Here is a 17,051-nt window from a genome sequence, read left to right as displayed (position 1 = left end):
ATCAGGCTTCATTCCATTATTGTTTCTGAGCTGTTCATTTTGCATGACGTGCAAACCTGATAAACATCATACTTCCCTCTACACAAAGCTGTACATATGCCTGAGTACTTGAGGTACACACACACACACGCACACACGCACACACACACACACACACACACACACACACACACACACACACACACACACACACACACACACACACACACACACACACACACACACACACACACGAAGCCTAGATAACAAGAGTGGAAAATTGTTATGCTCACTTCTCTCTCAAGTATACCTCATTATAAGGAATGTTCCTCAGTTTACATTTTAAAACAACTATGTCTCGCATTCCCACATTGAGAGGAACTGTTATACATTCAAGTGTCAATTTATTTAAATGAGATAAATGGTAAATTAGAATGAATAATATGGTCAACAAATGAACTTTTCATTATTCATACATAATATATTTATAGCATGCTGTGAAGTTCCTAGGTGTCATCATTAGTAGATATTCCACAATGTTACCTGCTTGTGCAGCATTATTGAGAGATGTCTGTTCCACAGTCTATACATGGAAGGTTGCAATCTGTGGTCATGCTATGTTTAACCATCTAAACATGGAGTCACAATTGAGCATTTAATCTCTGCAGCAAATAGAGGGATGCAGGACTGCCACGTTTCACACCTTAAAGTGCCATTGGTATCATAATTATACAGTACCTATATTTTATTAGTTTGCCATCCCTTGTGCAATTGGGATGCCTGTCTGTGGTCATTGTTGCATGGCGGATGAACCACTTGGCAAGTTATCTGGGCACAAACTCCTGGTTATTTTTCTTGGGATCTTTGGAAGGAGAGACAAGTATGACTGAAGAAGGTGGGGCTACTGTTCCATTTAGAGGATGGATGTGGTGTGAAAAGGAGTCAAAGATTCTTTGGGACATCCTTCATAAGCATTACAGCCACAGGCTCCTGCAGGAGGGATATACTGGGTCACAGTATAAAGCTGATGCCGGGAATACTTTGGCCAAGGCTGTTACCCATGCTACTGGTATCCCACACATGAGGGAATGGTGCCATCATCACTATAGTGACCCGAAGAGCTGCAAGCCTGACCTTGGTTGATGGGAGGCTGAAGTCATTACATAATCACCACCTTTGTATTGTAAGTAGCAAAGCTTTCAAAAATCGGATATCTTGCCAGTGTCAATGCGTGGCACCATACACCTTTTCATTCTGCTCTTTCTGTACCTCTAACCCCTGCAGACAATGAAAGTGGCAGGGAAATGCATAAGGACAGACTAGAACACCTAAAAGAATACCAGGGTAAGTATAAATGCTTCTGTGAGGGATATGTCTGCTTTTATACTGACTGGCACCAATTAAATGGATGATAAATAACATTTATACAGCATGACAGCATCTGTCAGTACTGGCATTCCTTACTGGATTTACTACACCTGATCAATGTTAGATTTTTTCTGCATGCCACCCCCTATACAGCTGGAGCAGTGCCTCATCATGTTAAGTCTTATATGCAGTGAAATTATCAAGATGGCCATGTGTCACCTCTCCTCCAACTAGAATAGTTAAACTAATAGTTAAACTAATAACATAAAAAAATAACTTTGTCAATCATATTATTACAAGATTGTTTTCCTTCAGAGTATTTTATGAATATGAAAAAATAATTAAGAATGCAATGTCGTTATTTTTACTGTAACTTCCCTCACCCTGTTTGTCTCAATATGTTTCGTTTTTATGTTTCTCCATTTCTGTTAGTATTATGTGCAGCAGCACAGTGACCTGGACTGACCACACTAGCATGGCTTATTATCCCCTCACAGGTGGCAGTGGCAATGCCCCCATCACCAGAGACTCTGGGCACATCTGGGTCCCAGCCTGCCACAGTCAGCCCACAGCTCCTGCCCTACCCCCTGTATCTGTCATTTATGCCCTGCACCTGAATCTGGTACATTGGTACCAGTTAGTAGCAGTGGAAGTGGAGGTGACAGTTATGTCACCTAGTGGTAGAACTTGCAGAGAAGATACTGGACAGTAGGTTCAATGCCCACATGGCTGTACAGAGATTGTGCGCCAACAGCGTCCTTGCCCAGTGCTACCTCCAGGTCCTGAGGACCCAGTGGTGATGGTTCCTGCGGTGATGAGTAATCTGTCCCTTCTACCCCCAGACCTGGTGTTTCATTCACTTTTGTGTCTATGACTATGCAACTCTCACTTTATCATGGTCTTCCCTCTGTCTGTCCTATGTCTCCTTCACCACTGCGTTCCCCCTCCCTCATTGTGTTACTCCCCACCCTGTCAGTCATGTCTATCTTCACTTATGACATACCCTCCCCCTCTTAACCACCTTTAAATTCCTGACTTCCTTCCCCAACTTTCCTTCTCAAAAAAGGGCACCTGTCCCACAAATACTCCCACGCAATCCTCTCAAGTTCACAGACTTTAAATTAATGCACATGTGATTGGCTACAGCAGTTCATTATAAAACTGAAGTTGTTTGAAAAATCTTTGAGAATGTCATTCACCACATAATTAATAATATTTTAGCTAATCAACACTATTACTGAGATGAGAAGTTGAGAGGTATGGTCCTATCCCACCTTCATCTTGCCCATTCATTATATGCTTACCTTGTGTTCTGCCCTCTGCTTGTTTCACCTTTCCAACTCTGTCAATGCTCCCATTTCTCAAATATGCTATGCTATGGTCAAAAACAGATAGACACACCACACATCTACCAAGAATGAGCATATACTTCAAAGACATTTTCTGTACTTATACTGGGGTTGTATGTACTTTTATACTTTTTCTGTCTGCATGCTACATGTGTGAGACATTTCTTGGATTTATGTGATTTTTTGAGTCTCTATCAGCATACTGAATGCTGAAAACGCCGAATGCAATTTAATCGAACTGAAACATTCGAAATCTCAAAAGAGCGAACTGACGGAACATCAATTTCTTTCCCAGGGAAAGAAATCGGTGTTCCGTGCAAAACAAAAAGAATTTTCAATACTTTAAACACTGACAGAAGTGGGGGGGCTTTGCCTCCCACCCCCCAACTTAAATATACCAACTCCGAGACCGCACCACAGTGGAGGAAATAGCAAACTGCGATGACGGCCCACCGATTTCTTTCCCTGGGAAAAAAATCAATGTTCCGTCAGATTGTTCTTCTGAGATTTTGAACGTTTCAGTTCGATTAAGTTAAATTTGGTGTTTTCAACATTCAAAATGCTGATAGGAACCCAATTTTTTGACCCTTATCTCCTGACTGTTGCAGAAGTTCCAGTTGTTAATGCACTGTTGTAAAACCTTCAAGTATGGCAGCTATGGGTTCAATTCCCTTCAGGAATTTTTTTTCTTTTATTTGCCACCCATCTGAATATGTACTACAGTTCCCAGATATACAGTATGTTTTATGACACTTGCACTCTGACTTCTGCAGCGGATCACTTTGCCAGTAAACGGTGGATATACTGGCATGTGGACTACACTGGTGGATTTACTTCCCTCAGGATAACATATAAGGGGTAGGTGGGTTTGTCATAATGGTTAAAGTCTTCACCTCATAGATACAAGGTTTGATTCTAACCTCGGGTTATTGGCTAGTCTTAAAATAGCCGTTCAGAGCAGTTAGCCTAGCATTCACCTATGAGCCTATATATTCACATTTTCATGACATTTTTGGTGACATACAAGTTCACTAATGACATATCGATGTTGTCAGGTCTGATGTAGGTTGTTACATCACATTACTTTACTATATATCACTATGCCGGTATATACTTTCCCTTCTTCAAAACTGTCAGATTGTCATAGCACCTTCTCTGCTCTTCTTTACAATCAATTGTTTTTTTCTGCAACTTCATTAGCACTTTTATGTTGTCCATGTATGTGGATTCTGTTATTATAGCGTAACCTGTACTCCACCCTCAGCATGCGTGGTACTTTCCATTCCATTCCACATTTCTCTATGCATGCATTTGTTGCTGATGATTGCATCAACATTATACAATTGTATGCACTCTCGTATCTACTGGGGGTGCTCATTCCCTATCATTCTTTTTCTTGGTTGCTTGTATTTCGATATAGCTGTGGGGTAGTTTGCCATGATCTATCAGCAAGCCTTTACTGTGACTGTGCCAAGAGGCCTCTCATTGTATACTGACCTGACTGCACACATATCTGATTAGCATCGATGCACATCACGCACAAACTGTAAACAGGGCTACCTTTGCCACAATCACTGACACAGCATTTATGAATCCCCAGGTTTGTCTTTTCTAGTTTGCTAATTAATTTTTAACAAAAGTTTTGCTGATGAATTTTCTCTATTATGTCTTTTTGTGTAGGGTGCATGGTCTTTTTCAGTCTTTACAGTATCGCTGTCCTCCCATTTACTTTTTTAAGTTCAGTCTTGTGGTTTTTTCTCTTCCTTCTCACTGTTCTTACTTAGAAACACCTGTTACCCTTAGAACACCCTATGCTACCATAAGAGCAAATAGAGTTGTAAACTTAAAAACGTAATTCTTTCACAAATAATGCTATCCGCTTTTTCTTCTTCTTCTTCCTCTGATAAACATTATCACCTGACCTATAACATGCTTTCATATTCTCTCTATCCCTTCTTCCTCCCACCCCGTTCCCACACAAAATAATGACTATAGCATAAAAAAATTGGCATCCCTTGCAAATTGCTTAACAAAACTATATAAAAAAACAATACTGGCAGTCATTCGCAGGCTTCCACTCTGTTTTCTGCTGTTTAGCTTGTGTGGGTTTTTTTTGCATTCCATAACTAGGATATACTGAGCATGCCCATTTCACTGCAGGCATAAAATCAGGAATGAAACATAATCAAAGAACTTGTTTTTTTGAACAAGTCAAGACCATCCTTTTTGCCAGTCATTTGAATGTTTTTTTAACAGTCCCAGTATTAATGTAAATATTCCTGTGACACGTGTTATATAAGAACGACATAGCTAAAGCCAAAATGTATCTTTATAAATTATAAAAAGAATGTACCTCAGAACATTTATTAACTGAATAAGTATAAAATGCATCTTGCATAAGACTTGTGAGCATTTTACAAAAAGTCACAACGTCAGGTAATGTTGCATGTTATTATCACTGGCTAGAATGGAAACGTTAACCTATTTGTTAGAAATCTTTAGTCTCTGGGTCTACATAATTTGATATAGCAATAACCCACGCCTGGGTGTGGGTAATGCTGGATTTACCCACGGTTGGCATGGTTTGGTCACGAGGGCGAAGCCCGAGTGGCCAAACAAAGCCAAAGGTGGGTACATGAGGCATTACAGACACCCAGAAGTGGGTTATTGCTATTATACAATGACATTATTTAAGAAAAAAAATAATTACTTTTCTTAAATAATGGCATTGTATAATGCCTCCTTGCTGCCCTTCCGCAGCTGTCTGGTATTCTGCGGCATTTCTGATGTACTGTGCATGCATATGCCTAAGCAGTATATAAGAGCTGTGGGCAAAAGCAAAGGAGAAAGGAAGATCTCCATTGCTTTTTACACACTGTCTCGCTATGTTAAAGGAGTTTAACATAGCGAGACAGCTTTAAAAAAAGCAACAGAGATCTCCGTTGTTTTTTTTAAACCTGTCTCGCTATGTTAAACTCCTTTAACATAGCGAGATAGTGTTTTAAAAAAGACTTATACTAATGGAAAACGTCCGGGCGACCGGACCTTTTTCCATTAGTATAAGTCGATTTACAACATGCACACTGACCAATCAGCGTGCACGTTTTGGAATATTAATGGCGGATCATGGTATAATGGCTATTTTATACCATTGATTAGAATTTATCAAATGAAGTACGCATGCTTGTACTAAATGCTGATGAACTGTACTAAGACATTAGCACAGTGTTCCAAAAACTGATTACAAGGAGTTCTTATTTGATTTGAGTTTTGAGTATTTTGATATATGGGCCATAACGAAGTTTCAGATACTCTATTGTATTTAGTTATTCAAGTGTTTATTTTTATGTAGTGCATGGAGTGCCATGATTACTCTCAGATATCAGGAAAAAGACAAACCAGTTAAGCATTTCTGTAGCACGAGCCCTGATCTTAACTATTGTTTTTTTTCCCCCAACATCTTTATTACATTTCTGCAAATTACAAAGGCAATGTTATATTTTTATAAATGAAAAACATACAAAATGATATCACTTTAGTTGCAAACAGTTTACATCACAGACACCATTGAAACAACTGTAGTTGTAAACATTATAAATCACTTTTAAACCTTCCAGTCATTGTCAGTTAAGCACTATATAGCTCATTCAAATCCTGCCTCTTAACCCTCGTTCCTGCTCTACATATACTGTTCCCACAATTCCCATTTTTTCTATGTAGTTTGCTCCTTCCCTTTTCTAAAGATCCCACTTCCAGTTGTTTTATCTCTGTTACTATATTCACTACAGTTGGTTTAGACTTTGATTTTCATTTTCTAGTAATTGCTTTTTTGTCAGCCGCCATAATTAGACTCAGCAAGGCCTTACTATGTCTAGGCAATTCCGATTCGGTAGTATAGCTCAAAAAAATAATCTCCCTAGTCAGTCCAATCCACCCACCCAGCATCTCCGGCAGAGCGGTCTGCAGGGAATCTTAAAAGTCTGCCAGCTCATCATACCTCTCAAAAATATGTTCCCAGCTACCTCGTTCCTGCCCCAGCATCTACCATCCATCTGAGGAAAAATTCTTTGGAGTCTACTTGGGGTATAAAAATACATATGTAAACATTTCCAGGCAGAGTTCCTAAATCTTCTAGACTTTGTTGCATATTTGGGAGATATACATATATCCCCATTGTCTCTTTGTGAATTGCTTATCCAATCTCTCTTCCCAATCCTTTCTAAGCTCCTGTGACTGATTCTTATAATTATCATGCAGTATTTGATATGCTTTATTAATTATTACTTTTTTAATGGCAGCTTCTGTTCTAGATTCTATTAAAAACTCTACCAGTGCTAGTCTTTTATTTAGGAGCCCCTATTTCTTTCTCTTTGCCTATACTCTGATATCAGTCCTTGACAGGGAAGGCAATCGCTAACCTGCAGTCCAAATAAATTTTTGGCCCCTTCCCATTCTATTATCTTTCCCTTTCTAGTTATTTGCTCCCAATACCTTGGTTCCTTTGCCAGTTTTCTCCAATAAATTCCAGCCCCCTCTTGCCTGTTATCTGTATCCCTGACCACAGTCATCCCTATCAGCAGAATCTCTTTTTTCCATTCTCATGCTGGTTTGGTTCTTAGAATACTCCCTGCTATTTTATGAATATAATACTCTGTATGATTTTGGTTGTTCTCCATAAGTCTGCATCCAAAATCCCAATCTCTCCTTATTTCTTAAGCTTCCTCCCTGCGTCAGCATCATCCCTTTCCACTTTGAATTATAGTGTTCTACCTGTTGGGGTCTATATTAGATAAACAAAAGTTTATCTTACCGAACGCTAACATGAGCAAAAATCCCAGAACCCGAAACCGGAATTGTGAGATCGCAGTACAGTGAAGATGGGAATATTTGCCCTTTCCTCACTATAGTGCGATCTCAGAGTTGGAATATATATTTAGCGGGGGTGGGGTGGGTGCAGCCCCCCACAATTGCAGTTTCGAGTTCTGGGATTTTCGATAATGTCAGCGACAGCGTTCGATAAGATAAACTTTCGTTTTACTATAGATCCTGCCTGTTGCTCTAAAATACCCCTCAAATTAGGTAATCCTAGTCCACCTTGTTCTATTGGTAGAATCAGATTATCTCACTTGACCCTTGCTGTCTTCCCTTCCCAGATAAAATCCTTCAACTCTTTTTTAATTGTTATCCACAACTTCTCCTCTGGTTGATAAAAGTATGCCTGACCTGTGTATAAGACTAAAGGGACTAAAAACATTTTAATGGCTTGTATCTTAGTATCCATACCAATATAACAAAACTTCCAGTTTCTCAATTTTTGTTTATCTTCTGTTTAGTCTCTTCCCACCTATCCTTAGCTGTCACCACAGAGTCATTTCTAGTCCATACTCCTAAATACTTCATTTTATCATGTCCCCATAAATATGGATATTGTTGGACCAATTTGTGTGTGGGTACATAATTTACCGCTACTGCCTTTGTTTTAGCTTCATTAATTTTTGTATCCCGAGAAGATTTGAAACTGTCTTAAAATGTTCTACAACACTGTAATGTCCCTTTCTGATTTTGTCATGTATAGAATAATATCATTTGCAAATAGAGCCAACTTTTCCTGACTACCATACCAATTATATCCTTGAATTTCTGAGTCCTTTATTTTCTTTTCCAGTGGTTCTAAATATAATGCAAACAACAAGGGGGAAAGTGGACAGCCCTGCCTAGCTCCTCTACTCAAGCAGAAATTATCAGAGAGAACCCCACCCACTTTAATTTGCACCTCTGATCCCTCATATATTCTTCTAATCAACCTTATAATCTTATCAGGGAAAGAAAATGCTTCCATTACCCTGCTCATGAAGTCCCAGTCTACTCTGTCAAATGCTTTCTCTGCCTCAAGATCCACCAATAAAAGTGGTACTTTCTTACATTCTGCTTCCCTCTGGATCATCAATGTTCTGTTAATATTGTCAAATGTTTGCCTCCCTTCAGCAAAACCACACTGATCCATTTCTATCAATTTTAGTATCACTTTTCACATTCTTTTAGCCATTATAGACATACACACTTTATAATCATGGTTTAGTATTGAAATGGGATTGTATGAAGCTGGATCCAATAGATCTTTACCTTCTTTAGGTATTACCATTACCACTGCCTTCTTCCAGCATGCTACAACTTCTCCTCCTCTTTAAATATTGTTAAACAAAACCTTCCAGATCTTTATCAATTTATTCCCTCCTAACTCCCAAACTTCCACAGGAATACTATCTATTTCTGATGACTTTCCTGTAGATTGGTTATACATAGCCCTTTTTATCTCATCCCTTCCTATCCTAACTGTTAGTAATTGAGCCTCATCTACCTCTAACTTTGGCATATTTAATTCTTCCATAAACATTTCCATTTGTACCTTTTCTTGATTTCCATATTTTTCTGCTTTATACAAATTTTCATAAAATTTCTGAAATATTTCTAAAACTTCTACATGGTCTCTTGTTATCTTCTAGGCTCCCTAAACTTGGTGACTGCCCTTTCCACTTTTTAATGCCTGAGGTGTTGTGCAAAAACTTTTTGTGCTCTAGAATTATTATCAAAAATAGTTGCTGAAGAGCAATCTTTCTAAACTCATGCATATTATCGAAGTTGTGATGCTTGTGCACTGGCCCAGTAATCAAGGGCCCTCAATCCTCACCACTAACACCAGTGAGGGAAGTGTGCATTGGGAGAATGAGCAGTACACACACACAGTAATGTACAATTTTCCCTTAAGAGCACAAAGAGATCACAGTCAGTCTAGGGCTGGTTGCTCCCTCTCTCTCCAGATCCCCTATAAGATGTCCTACTGGCACAGCTATAGGGTTAAGATCTCAGCTGAGTGGTCAAGTCAAAACCTCCAGCACTCTCTCTGTTCAGCCAGTGCTTCATGTCCCTGTCCAAGTAGCTGACACACACACACACACTTTGAGATTTTGATTTATATACAAACACACAGACACTCCTGGGGAAGGCTGGCACAGGTTCTCTAGCTATGCCCCCTTCTGCCCAGACTATATGGTAGTACTGCCTGCCACCAACCACCCTTATCAGCTACTATAAAGGCCCTTACCAAAGGGTGTCAAATTCTACTGTGCGATGTGACTATTATCCAAATGGTAAGTGTGACTAAGACTTGAAGGCTATTTAGGAGTGGCTTGTACAGTATCACCAAATACATGCAAGTACTTAAGAGCGTATATATCTCTACACAAAATCGGCCACAATTAAAAGGTTTAAATATGTTTAATAATAAATAATAAAAACACAAGACAATTATCATTAACCCATCACAGTTACAATAGAGTTCAGTATCACAGGAAATATTTTAAAACAACATTGTAGGACAGTCTCACATAAATACAGAAACATCTAGACTGATCTGACAATTTTCCTATCTATTTCTAAGAGAAATCACTCTACCTAAATAACTTACTTACAGAGCAAAACAAGTGCTGGTGATGCTGTCAGATCCAGAACAAAATACAAAATACCTTGACTTTCTCTCTGATATAGTTCTTACGTTAATAATACTCATTACTGCTGAATCATCTCAGATCACATCAGTTTCCCAGGCTAGCAGGAACTTAAATTTTAACATGTCTCTGTTAAAAATACTTATGTCTCAGAAGCTGACAATAAATCTTAGAAGCTTGCCTGAAATTGAAAGTCATAAAACAATTACCTTGGAAATCTGTAATTACATCTGTTTCCAGACAATAGAAAGAAGCCCCTAGCCTAGACATCCTGTCTCTTAGCTGAGATAAACTAATTTTATAACACATTGCAAAACTCTTTGTTTATCAACTTATTTTCTTAGAGTTTTGTAAGTTAACTACTATGAAACCATACAGTTGCATTGACATATGGCTTATACACATTTCTGCTCTTTTCCCGCAGGGTGCACTCTGGTTACAATCTTGAATCTCAGTACAGAACATATAGTTTTCTTACATTTTTAAAACAAGCATACAGCTCGTATTACTATTCACAAATGACATAGAATTATTTACAAAATTGTATCTGACTGGGCTGGCAGTGTCACATTTCTATATAAATCATATTAATATTTTCAAGTGACATATAATTATTTACAAAATTCCAGCTAGCTGGGCTGGTAGCATCTTGGTTTATTACATTTCTTCCCCAATAAGAACTCAAGCTAGTTTTAAAATGTCCCTTGAGAAACATTGCTTGAGAGGGTTGCACCTATCTGCTAATATGTTACCCCATTCCCTGTCCGGAGATTTCAGTTGCCTTGGCATTGCTGGACCCGTACCATGCTGCACTATCCCATCATATGCCTGCAACTCTAAGCTCCACCACAGTAATGTGGGATTTTACTGGCTGGCTCCCTATAGCCATAGATCCCCCTCAGACTCCTCCTGCCTTGTACTTCAAATACTGAACACAAGGGCCTCCCTATCATGGTAAGGTTTCATCATGTTAACATGGTACAATTTGTGCCCCTGTCTCCTGGCTAGCAGTTCTACCATGTAGTTAACATCACACTGACCTTCCTTACCACCTTGTAGGGTCCCCCCAAGCTACCTGCAGCTTGTTATGTCTGACAGGAATGATAACCATTACCTGCTGCCCTACAGCATACTCTCTAGCTCAAGCATTCCTGTCATACCAGACCTTTTTCTGCTGTTGGGTTTCTGCCAGCTTCTACTCGGCCAAACCCATGAGTTCCCTGAGCCTTGTCCTGAGGTTTAGGGCATATGCCACAACAGACTCCTTGTGGAATTCACACCCCCCACTCATCTCAAATTAAATCTAGAGGCCCTCTCACCCTATGTCCATATGACAACTCAAAGGGTGAAAAATCTGTGGATTCCTGGGGAACCTCTCTGTAAGCAAACAACAGATGGGGCAAATATTTGTCCCACTCCCTCTTAAACTGGTCTGCAAATGCCCGTAGCATGGACTTGAGTGCAGAGTTTAACGTCTCAACAAGACCATTAGTCTGGCAATGGTAGGAGGTGGTCTTTAGATGCTTTACCCCACAGTACTACAGACAAGCCAGCAGGTCTGACATGAAATTGGCACCTCTGTCAGTCAGTATTTCTTTTGGGAATCCTACCCTGCTGAAAATCTCTAACAAAGCATTTGCCACCTTTTCCGCCTCAATGGAGGACAAAATCACTGCCTCAGGGTATTTTGTACCATAATCTGTTACCACTAGGATATACTTTTTCCCTGTGGAACTTGGAGCACTCGGAGGCCCCACAGTATCCATAGCTACCCTCTGAAATGGCTCCTCAATCACAGGCAAAGGCATCAAAGGAGCTTTCACCTTGTCTCCTGCCTTGCCTACCTTTTGGCACTGCTCACTGGTCCTGCAGTACCCTGTTACATCTCTGGAAATTCCAGGCCAATAGACGTTTTGCATAATATGTCTCTTTGTAAATTTTATCCCCATATGACCTGCAAAGGGAATATCATGGGTTATTGCTAGAAGTGCCAGATTGCAGGCTATAGGCACTACCAACTGTTGTATCCTCCCACCTTCTAGTTCTCCCTCAGGGGTCCACTCTCTATATAGTAACCCTTTGTCCCAGTATACAGAATCCCCCCTCCCTTGAAAATCAGGTGCCTCACTAGCTACCTCTCTCAGGCCTTGTAATGTAGGGTCTGAGAGCTGACCCTGTCTCAACTCTCTCTTTGTAACCCTTCCCAGCTCCCCTTCCACAGGAAGTCTGGTATCCTCTGACAGCGGTGCCTCACTGTCAGCCTGGGTACTTCTACTCACCTCTGCCCTTGCAGTCACTCTGTCCAAGGGAACATCAGCACCCATAAGCAGCTGTGGCTCACCTTCAGTCTCAGTAACCATCTCACCAGTCCTGGCTGCAAGTGTGTGGTCTGTCTGGGTCTCCCCCAGGCTACCAGTCCCACATGCTTGTCTCCAAGCCTGACTGCATGTAACTGCATGAGCGCACGGTACTGCATTATCAAAATCATTCCACAACAGGACATCTGCAGGGGTATCCTCAAACACTCCTACTTGCTGTTTTTCTTTTCCACCCTCCCAATCAAGGTGAACAATAGCCAAAGGTATTTGTAATGGGTCCCTCCTAAAGCTCTGACTGGAGTAGACTGCCCAGGCAAGAAGTGCTCCTCTGTAACCATTGCAGGCTTCACAATGGTTATATCAGAGGCTGTGTCTCTCTTAGCAAAGGTCTCTTTCCCATTCACTAAGATAGAATATAACCTCTTGTGGTAGTTTGGTACCCTTATTGTCTCGAGATAACCTACTGTTGGCATTTTGTCATTCCCACTTACTCACTCTCACGTTTTGTTCCCCACCTTGCCTCTTAGAAATCTATATGTTACATGGCCCCTCTGGTTGCATTCAAAACATTTAATCCTAGGTCCTGGATGTGTACGTGGACTGGTGGCTCCCCCTGCTACTGTCAGATTCTGTTAGGCAGTCTGGGCTGCCCACCATGGGTTCCCTTAGACCCATGAGCAGCACAAGGTGTCCATTTCCTGTGCAGGAATATCCTGCTTGCTAGGTATAAATCTCCCTTCTTTCCTAACTCATCTACAGTAAGGCATTGTCTATCAGATACCCAGATCCTCATGTCCTCAGGCAAAGTGCTAAGAGCTTATTCCCTCATAAAAAGGTCTGCCATCCCTTCAAAAGTGGTGACCTGACATCCACTCACCCACCTATGAAAATATGTGCTTAGTTCAGCAACATATTCACACACACTTTCATCTGCCTTGCGTCTATGCTCGCAAAATGTTTGCCTATAAGCTTCAGGTGTTAGCTTAAAAAATTCTAGCAAATATTTCTTAACAACATTATAATTTAAAAAGTCATTATCAGACAGTTTGGAAAGAGCATTTACAGCTTTACCATGGAGTAAGGGGGTCAGGAACCGTACCCAGAGCCCTTGGTCAATTTTATATTGCTTACATACCCTCTCAAACATATGAATGAAACTATCAAAATTATCCCCCTCTGTAAATTGTGGAAGGAATTTAATGACCTTTGTTGCTTCTGGGGTTCAGTTACTCCCTTCCCCATTTCTCCATGACTCTGGTGAAGAGTCAGCATCTCCTTTTCATGTTGCCTCTGCCTCTCCTTCTCCTCAGCTTCCAGGTGCAGCAGTTTCTCATTCTCCTCAGCCTGCAGACATTGCAGTTTCTAATTTTCCTCAGTCTCTAGATGTCTCAGTATCTCTGCTGCTTCTATTTCCAAATGCTTGGCCTCCAACTCAGGTCTCTTTAGCTCCAGACAGATTTTTAAGTCCTCTGTAGAAAGGCTGAGCTGTCCATTCTGTGAATGTTGTACATCTCCACAGCCAGTCTGATTGTCCTCCTGGTTGCTATTCTTGGACACAGCTGTGACTAAATATGCAATCATAGGTTCATAGGTTCATAGGTAGGTACTAGGCTATCGGCCCTAGGGCCTATACAAGCCCGGCTAAAAAGGAACCCTGGTTTTTGCCACCCAAGAAAAGTATTTTCCTGTGCCACTGTCGAGCAGAGCCACAGAAGTGATCCCCGGGGTGAATTTCCCATTTCCCATCCAATCACCAAGATTTTTCTTTAAGAGTGCTAATGAGGAGCTTTGTTTGATATAGATAGGTAGTTTATTCCATAGTATGGGAAGTCTCTGGGACAGGAATCTATCTCTCCGGCATGTTCTGTTTATTGTGGTGACAAGGTTTAGGTCCCAAGAGCGTGTAGCTCGGAGGGAGTGGTATTTCTTTAAGTGGAGCATGTCCAACAGCTCTGGGTTTGACATAGCTTTGTATGTTAGGCAGAGATCACCTCTGAGTAGGCGATATGCAATGGAGTAAAGCTGGAGTTTTTTTAGATAGTCTGCAAAGGGCATCTGTTTGAGGCCGGTAATCCCCTTTGTGAGGTATTTCTGCTGCCCTTCCAGTTGTTGTAGATGTCTTGTGAGGTACATACCAAAAGGGGCGTTGTACTCTATAATGGGTCTAATGAGTGATGAGTAGAGGGGAACAATGACCTCTTTTTTTCTGGAGAAACCTTTTGTGATGAGGTGTGCCACGTAGAAGGATTTCCTGACTACTGTAGCGATGTGATTATCAAAGGAGAGACTACTGTCCACCTGTGTCCCAAGGTCTCTTATCACACTTTTGGTGTTAAGTATACTACCACCTATGTTGTAGTTCATGGGTACAGAGTTTTTACCAAAGGGGATGACAATGCACCTTTTGGCATTGAGCTTGAGGCCATGGCTTTGACACCAGGCATCTGTCTCAGTGAGGCCCTTTTGTAGGATGTCCACATTGTTAGGAGTTTCGCTTATGGCTCCTAGTTTGCAGTCATCTGCGAACTTTGTTAGCCAAAGACGTTCTGTGTTAGCCTGTACATCAGAGAAGTAGGTACCAAACAGGAGAGGACCCATGAATGAACCCTGTGGTACTCCACTTGTCACTGGTCTGAAGTCGGATTTGGAGTCTGCTACTTTCACAGTGTGGGTTCTGTCAGTGAGCCAATTGGCAACTCATCTTGTGACATAGGTATTTATACCTAGTTTAGTAAGTTTATCTATAATTCCAGAGTGGGGAATGGTATTGAAAGCCTTGGCAAGATCTAGATAGGCTGTGTGAATCACCTTACCCTCACCTATGGCTTTGGTGACTGCTTCAAAGAAGTATATCAGGTTTAGGAGACATGATCTGCCTTTTACAAACCAAACTGGGTGGGGTCCAGAGTTTGAAGATTACCAATGTCTTTGTTTATACGTTCCATGATGATACATTCCATGGCCTTGCAGACCGGGCTAGTCAGGCTAATAGGGCAATAGTTCCCAGGGTCCATGGTGGCTCCCCCTTTGTGGAGTGGGATAACCGTCACTGTGCCCCATTCAGTGGGCACAAAGCCTGAGGTGAAGCTATGATTGAACATGGTACTTAGGTGGGGTGCCAGTTTGTTCTGTAGTTTATGTAGAATGCAGCCTGGGATGTTGTCTGGTCCCATGGATGCTGTGTTCTTGGCTTGGGACAGTGTGGTTTTTACCTGTGCAGCCATGATTACAAGAACTTTACATTCTTCTGGTATAGAGATGGGCTCTTTAGGGGGTGAGAGGGGGGTAAAGTTAGCACTGAACCTATCTGCCAGGATGTTGGCAATATCAGTTGGGTCTGTATATTTAGTGCCATTGTGCTGTAACTCAGAGCAGATCTGAGTGTTGCCATTGAGATTCTTGACATAGCTATAGAATGCTTTGTGGTTGTCTTTAGAATCAGTGGTGATTTTGTTTTCGTAACTAGTTTTGGATAATTTTATGAGGGATCGCAGCTTCTTACTGAGGCTGACCAGGGAGCTCCTCCACTCATGGGATTTTACACTCTTTTGCAACAGTTTCTCCCTTCTGTTGTACAGTTTGTTTATGGCAGGGGGACTACCAGATTGGCTTCCTTTTTTTGGAGGATGGCATCTTGGTTCTGTTTGGGATAGCACAATCCATGAAGTCGTGTGCTTATAAAGTGCAATTGTGTAGGATTCAGTAGTCGTAACTGTATTGTCCATCTGCATTGGTGTCATGAAGTTTACCACTTCTGTTTTAAGAAGCATGAAGTTGGCTTTGGAGAATTTTTTTACCGTGGTATCCTTAATGGGGGGTTATAGGTTCATAGGTTCATAGGTTCATACTAGACTATCTGCCCAAGGGCATTTATAAGCCTAGCCCATAGTTACGTGGCTTTCGCCACCCCTTTAGTTTGAATAAAACTATGCCTATTATTTTGCTGTTCCTCTGTCAAGCAGTGACACTGAATCTGATCTCCCATCCATTGGTCAAGATTCCTCTTGAACAAGGCCAGCGAGGTGCTCTGCCTCACATGTACCGGGATTTTGTTGCACAGCATAGGGAGTCTCTGGGTGATGAATCTGTCCCTCCAGCACGTTCTATTAATAACCGTGTCAAGGTTTAAGTCTCCCGCCCTTGTGGTTCTGAGGGATCTAGATTTTTTGAGGTGAAGCATATTCATCAAATCTGGGTTTGACATGGCCTTATATGTCAGGCACAGGTCACCTCTGAGCAAGCGGTATGAGACTGAATAGAGCTGGAGTTCTTTCAGTCGGGCAGCATAAGACATATTTTTGAGACCCTTTATCCTTTTGGTGAGGAACTTTTGGGGCCTTTCCAGCTGCTGCAGGTGTCGGGTCAGATACATTCCGAATGGGGCATTGTACTCAATCATAGGTCTAATGAGTGATGAGTACAGGGGGACGATGACCTCCCTTGATCTAGATGAAAATCCCTTCATGATCAGGTGGGCAATGTAGAAGGTTTTCCTAACTACTTTAGCAACATGAGTGTCAAACGAAAGGCTA

This window comes from Protopterus annectens, chromosome 10.part0 (assembly GCF_019279795.1).
Source record: "Protopterus annectens isolate FY-2018-M chromosome 10.part0, PAN1.0, whole genome shotgun sequence".
Taxonomy (NCBI): domain Eukaryota; kingdom Metazoa; phylum Chordata; order Ceratodontiformes; family Protopteridae; genus Protopterus; species Protopterus annectens.
Note: the sequence above shows the minus strand (reverse complement) of the source record.